Raw genomic sequence first — 8,702 nt, 5'->3', positions numbered from 1 at the left:
TGCATTTTGTCATAGATATTTCGTATAACCTGGTCTGCATCTTGGCTATAATTTCATGCACATCTAGATTATTCAGATCATAGAATCTGGCACAAAGAATTCATCTGTTGATAACTATAATTGATGACAAACCAGAGTGTAGTAAAGGCAAACTCATAAAATTGTATCAGAGAGCTGAATGGGTCAAAGCAGATTTTGAAATTGACTTGGAATTGGGTCCATCAGTTTGAAATATGCTATATTTTTTTAAGCTATTTTTTTCTGACTTCTGCGCCACACTTTGTAAAATAACTATGCAATCAATGGCAGTATTGTGGTTTGGCAAAACAGTAATATTTGTAATGGACAAACAAACTGAAACAGGTTCGGGGGGGGGGGGGGGGGAGGTAATTAGTGGTAGGTTGTTCAGTTATTTATTTATTTATTTACGGTATTTGTAGCCCGCCTTTTCAACCCTAAGGTGAGTCAAGGTGGTTTACAGAATTGGCAGCAATTTGATGCCATACATTAATAAAAATACAATTAAAACATTCAGCATAATATTATAAAAACCATAAAAAATATAATCACCAGTGTCGTCCTGTTAAACTCATTATCCAGCAGCATCGTCTAGCCATTCCATGTTCGTTCTTCATAGTTCATAAGTAGTTATTCCGCTGCATTATCAAACGCTTGTTTGTAGAGCCAAGTTTCTACTCTTTCTGATGTATCTTTCACGCTTACAGGTAAGGTGTTTGCAGTCTCCCTGGTGATCAGAAAACACCCAAACAACCTTTAAAAATATTTCAGTAAAGCATTCTTTTTTTGAAAAGAAAAAAGTGCAACCTTTCTCAATATCCAGAAATAATTTTTTGAGATCACTAGCCAGGATTATATTTCTATCATTAAATTGTAAGTGTGGTGCATTAGGAGTTGATCAGCCATACCTTTGCATGATGTATAGGTAGCACTGGCCTACATCACAAGGCAATTGTGAAATTAAAATGTCAAAAAGGAAACGAACTCTGCGAAGCTAAGGTAGGACATAAATGTAAACCTACTAATAACCTCCTGCAAAAAAAGCCCAAAATTATTCTAGGTTCTTGATCTCCCAGCATGACCTCAAGGACAATAAATGTTTGTATTGGACCCAACCCACCTTTTCATCACGTGAAATTCCTGTGAAATTCCTGTCCATCGTTATCTCTAATCTTTAGGGAAGAAGCTACTACAATGCAGACATCTTTTTTACACAATAAAGCTTGACATGTGCTTTGGTATCACCAGTTGGTGGCAATAGAGAGAAGAATTTCCCAGAAGTGTGTTTATGCATCCAAAATACAAAGGAAGCTGTGTGACAAAAAAAGTAAAAAGGTTACTCCAACCCATACTTAATTAACATTTCTGGTAGAACTAATGAAGATATTGCAAAAGGGTGAGCAAGCTCTTAGTTCTCCATAACAGTTTTTCAGGCTACGTATTAAAGAGGAGCGAGGGCAAACGTATCAAGTGCTATGTTGGTTTAGATAAGTGGTTCTCAACTTGTGGGTCCCCAGATGTTTTGGCCTTCAACTCCCAGAAATCCTAACAGCTGGTAAATTGGCTGGGATTTCTGAAAGTTGTAGGCCAAAACACCTGGGGACCTACAGGTTGAGAACCACTAGTTAAGATTGAAACCTATCCAGGCCAGCATGCTGTTCACAGATTCCAAAAACGGAATCATATCTAAGAAATCTAATGCAGTCTATGCAATGCAATTTTATCAATCAGCACCCCAAATAACCTCAGGAACAGGCCTAAAAACCAAGATCATAAGATTTTTTTTTGTTGGTCTGTGTTATCAATCTAAGAGGAGTTAAAGCAGTGGTTCTCAACCTGTGGATGTTTTGGCCTTCATCTCCCAGAAATCCTAGCAGCTGGTAAATTGGCTGAGCTTTCTGGAAGTTGTAGGCCAAAACACCTGGAGGCCCATAGGTTGAGAACCACTGAGATAAAAAGTCTCATGGCAGACAATGAAAAGATGCTTATCACCCATCATTACAATACTCTGATGAGGGAAAGGCTGGTTTGAGGTGAATTCACAAAGTCTACATATGATCACACTGAAATAAATGTTGGAGTAAACTGCACCTTTAGGTGGGTTAGGTTAATTAGGATGTACCTAATAATCCAGGGCAAAGCAAAGAGGAGAACCCACATATTAAAAATAACAATACATTTTATCTTACATAAAATCTAACATTCTGAAAGAATTGATTATAGCTATAGTGGTTTGGAGTTGGGCTAGGATACTGCAAGACTTAGACGCCTGCTTGACAATGGAAATCCACTGGTGATGTTGGACAGAACACTCAACCTCAGAAGCCAAAGTAAGCAAAGTAATCTTGCCAAGAAAATCGTGTGATAAGAGTTGCCATTTGTTGGAAATGACTTAAAGGCAAATATCTTTTTGCAGATGTGCTGCACTTGCTGCTGATGCTCCTCCTGCAGGCAGCTGAGGCCAGAGTGGATTGATTGCCTTCTCATCTCTTTCCAGCCATTGTCATTAGACGTTCTGCATATTCCTTGTAGCTCCTTCCAATGCTTTGTGCCCACTTTACATTCTTGTTCCTTTCCTCCACTTTTTGGTACTTCTGCTTCCTTTTGATTTGTTTCTCTGCAGGAATTGCAATCCAGTTCTTTCTGTCACCAAGAGGGATGGGATAAGAATATTTTATAACAGCAAATTCTGTATATACTTACGGTCTATGAAATTTACTTATTTTAATCATGGATGTCAAAAATAATTGGCAAATAATGATCCTACTGTGAAAAAACCATATTGGGTCCAATTTGGACTAGCTCTCGTGGCCTTGCAGAAAACCACTGCATTTAGGACTTACGTGGAGCACACCAATTTTTCAATTTTACCTCAAAAAGTTTAAGAGAATTGATGCAGGTGGGAGTTCTTTTTAGTATTAGTAGACTGATATAATATTTCTGTCTTTTCTCACACTATTTAGCATGACCTGTTTCCAATGATGTAGGTCAGTAATTCCCAACCTTTTTTTGACAAGGGACCACTTGATCAGAGACCACTTTGACCAGGTACCACTCTCCAACATAAATACCTAAAAGGTTACGAATCAGTTTTTAATCAACTTTAGATTCGGTTTGGTTATTTGGGGTGCTGAATCAGAAAATTGCATTGGATAGACCACATCGGCTCTAGATTCTGATATGGAACATATGCCATCCAGTAGTTGCCATCTGCTTGCACACAGCAAACAATATTTAGTAATCTAGAGCTGATGTGGTAGTTGTACTCTTTTGTGGGTAGTCAGCCTCTCCCCTCCCGACATCCCCGTTGCCTCAGCATTATAAGAGGGTTTTGCAAGACTAGTTGCTCTCGCTGCATGATTTCGAGGCAACAGTGTAGTAATGGTGAGGCCGTGGATCATATTTTTGTTCTTACAGACCACTGGTGGTCCATGGACACAGGATGCGAACCACTGATGTAGGTTAATGTTATCAAACATAGTACAGGTAGTCCACAATATAGGTTCTGTAGGTTTGTTCTTAAGGGTTAAGACCCTTGTGATGCTTGTTTTGCTGTCTGTTCCCCTGTTCAGACGATTTCACCTCATTTTCTGTCCCTGTGGTAATTAGATTTTGAAAAAAAAAAGGCTTGTTGTGGAAATAAGCATTGGTGGTAAATCTTCAGTGGAGACCCCCTTTCCCCATGATAATTCTATCAGGCCTGAATTTCTCTTCCTAGGGAGAGATTTTGCTCACTTCTGATTGTTTCATCTCCATTCTTAACAATGAGTTGTTTGTAAATCATGTTTGTAACTCGGGGACTGCCTATAAAAATATAATCTCAAAATATATCCTATTTTGCACTATTTTATTTTGTTACTTTATGTATTTTATTGTGATGTAACTTTTCTGTTGTTTTGTATTTTATTTTGCTGCATTGTATGTTTTGGGCTTGGCCTCATGTTAGCCACCCCGAGTCCCCTTTGGAGAGATGGTGGCGGGGTATAAATAAAGATTATTATTATTATTATTATTATTATTATTATTATTATTAGAAACACAACAAGATGAGTCCACAGCAGACACTCTGCTGGCTGTTGAATTGGATCACACATCGGACACTTCCCAAGTGTCTAGGACTGTGTGATGTATCGGCGAATAATGCGTGCTGATCCCAGTAAGGTGGCCTTCTGCAGCTGGCAGATGGTAATTTTGTCAGCGCCGATTGGGTTTAAGTGCAGGCCAAGGTCTTTAGGCACTGCACCCAGTGTGCCGATCACCAATGGGACCACCTTTACTGGTTTGTGCCAGAGTCTTTCCAGTTCGATTTTTAAATCCTCATATCGTGTCAGCTTTTCCAGTTGTTTCTCTGCAATCCTGCTGTCACCTGGGATTGCGACATCAACAATCCATACCTTGTTTTTTAACACGATTGTGAGGTCAGGAGTATTATGCTCCAAAATTCTGTCTGTCTGAATCTGGAAGTCCCAGGGGAGTTTGGCGTGTTCATTCTCTGTAACTTTTCTGGCTTGTGATCCCACCAGTTCTTTGTGGCAGGCAGATGGTATTTGTGGCACAAGTTCCAGTGAATCATCTGAGCAACGGTGTCATGCCTCTGCTTGTAGTCTGTCTGCGCAGCAGCTCAGATTGTGATCTATTAGGGCTGGGCGGTTTCATTCGTTAATTTTGTAATTCGTTAATTATTCGTTATTTTTAACAATTACAAAATGATTTCAAAACTTATTTTCAAACCCGGAAGTGTTTTTAAATAACGAAACGGCATCCTCCATCTTTTTTACGAGCTTCTGCCCGTTTCGGAAATGACGTTTAAGGATGGAGGATGCTGGGTGCGCTGGGAGCCAATCCGGCGCTCCCAAGCACCGTGGCTCATTCTGATTGGGCGGGCTGCCCTTTAAAAGTGGCTCCACGTGGCCGCATTTCTCATTCTGGGCTGAGGCGAGGAGCCGGGAGGAGCGGGTTGGGAGGCTTGCTTTAGCGTTGCTGGCTGCTGCTTGGGACTAGGGAGGACTAGCGAGGAGGCTGCTGCTTGGGACTAGCGAGGAGGGTGGGAGAGAGCAGGAGACATTGCTTGCTGTGTGTGTGTGTTTCAAGTTGTTGTTCAGGGCTAGCATTTTGTTAATTTTCTTTTTCTGCTAAATATTTCTTTTATTATTAAAATTTTTTTTAAAAAATCCAAAAAAAAAGAAAAAAAACATTTCTCTTTGGTGGTGAAACACAAGCTGTTTCACCCATTTGTTGTGGCTGTTTTTGCCCCACTTCAGGGCTAGCATTTTGTTAATTTTCTTTTTCTGCTAAATATTTCTTTTATTATTAAAAAAAATTAAAAAATATTCCAATAAAAAGAAAAAAAACATTTCTCTTTGGTGGTGAAACACAAGCTGTTTCACCCAGTTGTTGTGGCTGTTTTTGCCCCACTTCAGGGCTAGCATTTTGTTAATTTTCTTTTTCTGCTAAATATTTCTTTTATTATTAAAAAAATTTGAAAAATATTCCAAAAAAAAGAAAAAAAAAGCACATTTCTCTTTGGTGTCACCCAGTTGTTGTGGCTGTTTTTGCTTTTTGTTACTTTTTCTTTATTTATTTCTTATATTTACTTTCTAAGTTTTTATAATAACATTATTTTTTATATATTATTAATAATTTATAATTTAATTTTATATATTATTTTTATTATTATTTATAATTATATTTTTTAAATATTTTATAAATTTAATTATATTTTATTTAAATATTTATATTTTATATTATTATTTATTTCATTTATATATATAATAATATATTATTATATTATATTATTTTATTGTATATTGTATATATTATATAATTTTATATAATTTATTATTAATATTTATTATTATTATTTATAAATTATTATTATTTATTATTATTTATATTTATTTAAATTTTATTATTATATTATTGTTTATTTCATTATATTATTTGACTCAGTTTTGGCTACTTTATCTTATTACTTTTTTATTTAATATCTTAATATCTTGTTCTATTTGATTATTTTATTTGATTTATTTTATGAAATGATTTTGTTTATAGAGCATTTAGCATTGCGCAATCACGTCCGCCATTTTAACGAATCGATTCGTTATCATTTTAATAACGAATCAATTCATATTTAATAACGAAGTTTCGGAAGTCGTTTTCGCGCATGCGCAATCGCTTCCGCCATTTTTACGAATTGATTCGCTATCACCTTAACGAATTGACCCCGTTTTAATAACGAAGTTTCGGAAGTGATTTGCGCATGCGCGGGGGGGCCGCCATCTTAACGAATCGATTCGTTAATAATAACGAAATTTCGTAAATACCGAACTTTTTAAAAGGAAAATTTTGTAATTATTTTAAATAACAAAACGCAAAACCCCCCAAAAAACGAATCGATTTTAGAAACAAATTTTTCCATTGTTACCCAGGCCTATGATCTATTGTTTCATCTGCTTCCTTGCAGAGTCTACATTTGGGATCTGTTGTCAACTTTTCCATTCTGGCTTTGATGGCATTGGTTCTAATGGCTTGTTCTTGGGCTGCCAGAATCAGGCCCTCCGTCTCCTGTTTTAGAGTTCCATTTATGAACCACAGCCATGTTTTTTCTTTGTCAATTTGGCTCTCAATTTTTCCCAGGAACTGTCCATGGAGAGCCTTCTTTTGCCAGTTTTCTCTTCTGCTCTGGATTGTGTTTTTACGGTATTCCCTCTTTGTCTTTTGCACTTTAAGCAGTTTACTACAATTGACTTCCCTCAATGTTGGTTCTTGACTGCCTTTTACATAATCTGCCAGTGCATGTTTCTCTTCTTCTACCGTTTGTTTCACTTGCAGAAGCCCTCTGCCTCCTGATTTTCTGGACAGGTAAAGTCTGTCGATATCACTACGCGGGTGTAATGAGTAGTGGATTGTCAGCAGTTTTCTTGTTTTTCTGTCCAGATCATCCAGCTCTGCTTGTGTCCAGTTCACAATTCCAACAGTGTATCTAATGATGGGGATGGCCCAGGTGTTGAGAGCCTTGATCATATTTCTGCCATTTAATTTGCTCTTCAAAACCTTTCTGACTCTTTGGATGTATTCTTTGCTGACCACATTTTTCACTTGCCCATGCCTGAAATTGTCCAACTGTAGTATGCCCAGATATTTATAGGCTTCAGGTTGATTGCACTTTATGGTTTGTCCGTTTGGTATTATTATTATTATGTCAAACCTACCCAAAGTTTAAGAAAATAGGTTCTTGTGGGTTTTTTCGGGCTATAGGGCCATGTTCTAGAGGCATTTCTCCTGACGTTTCGCCTGCATCTATGGCAAGCATCCTCAGAGGTAGTGAGTCCTCAGGCGAAACGTCAGGAGAAATGCCTCTAGAACATGGCCCTATAGCCCGAAAAAACCCCACAAGAACCTAGTGATTCCAGCCATGAAAGCCTTCGACAATACATTTAAGAAGATACTCAGGGTTTATGTGTGTGCATGTGTTAATGTAAAGAATGTGTAGCTGTTGTGGAGGTGTAGCATTTAGATCTGTATGCAAATGCAAACAAGACTATGGTACTGAGAGAGAGATGATTCACGCATGCATTTTCATAAAAGAATAATCAAGGTCCATTTTACCTACTGTACAGTAGAGAGTTGCTCACCTACAGGAAAAAGAGAATGGTGTGTATATTTGTAACAAAAAAAGAGACATTCATAGCAGATGCTGTCATGCCTGTGTGAAAGAGATTATTATAGATGGCAGTACAGTAAAGATGAGAGTGCTGGTAATTATATGTAATCCTTCTGGTTTCCCCCCATTCTAGTGCTTTATTATATATCAAGTACTGCAGCTGCTTTCAAGCTGTTTTATTGGTGGCTTTTATTACCATTTGTTCTTTTTATACATTAAGTGGGTCACCTTGAACTCAGCAATGATAGGCAGGATATAAATAGTTTAAATATATAAATAAATTGCATAATAATAAATGCCAATAAATAAAATCTGAGATAACCTGTTTCAAGCATACTATTTCACAAAATAAAAACTGTGATTGTCCTGAAGCCATCGTCTATGGTGAGTAGTGGTAAATAGTAGAGCACAACTTAAATGAAACTATTCAAATTTGACTCTGTTCCCTTTGATTATACCTCCAGTCACTTCTGACATGTAGACCCTGAGAGTATTTCCAAATTGAAATCTTAAGTCTTCAGTCTGCCGTGGTTCCCCAGACAGCTCTTGGGATGCCCTGTTTGTTTTCCATGGACTCTTGTAAGGCATAGTTGCTTCCACAGCCCTTGAAAAAATCGACTCTTGGGAATCAAGACTAATCTAATCCATGTCTGTATAAATTCTGCCTTGGAGCCACTTCTTAAGGTGTTGAGTAAAAACCTTTGCTGGTCCTCTGGGTCTCATAATGTCAGGAACTGAAATCTGTTTTGCCCTGTCCATCTATTGTTAATGGTGTGCTTTCATTGAGCTAAGCCTATGCAGTTTTCGTTTTGGCATGTTTTAGCCCAGAGGTTAACAACTTTGTCCTATTTCCCACTTCTAAGACTAACAGCACACATATAGCCTCCTAAAATTGAATGGCAAATTGAAAATGGACAGGAATTGTTCAATTTCAGACAGGAAATGCTTATTTTAAAGGCATGTTCCCAGTGTCTCACCTAATTTTCTCCTTTTAAGCATCTCTTGAAATTTACTGCCAACA

The sequence above is a fragment of the Anolis sagrei genome, chromosome 4, assembly GCF_037176765.1.
Source record: "Anolis sagrei isolate rAnoSag1 chromosome 4, rAnoSag1.mat, whole genome shotgun sequence".
NCBI lineage: Eukaryota > Metazoa > Chordata > Lepidosauria > Squamata > Dactyloidae > Anolis > Anolis sagrei.
Note: the sequence above shows the minus strand (reverse complement) of the source record.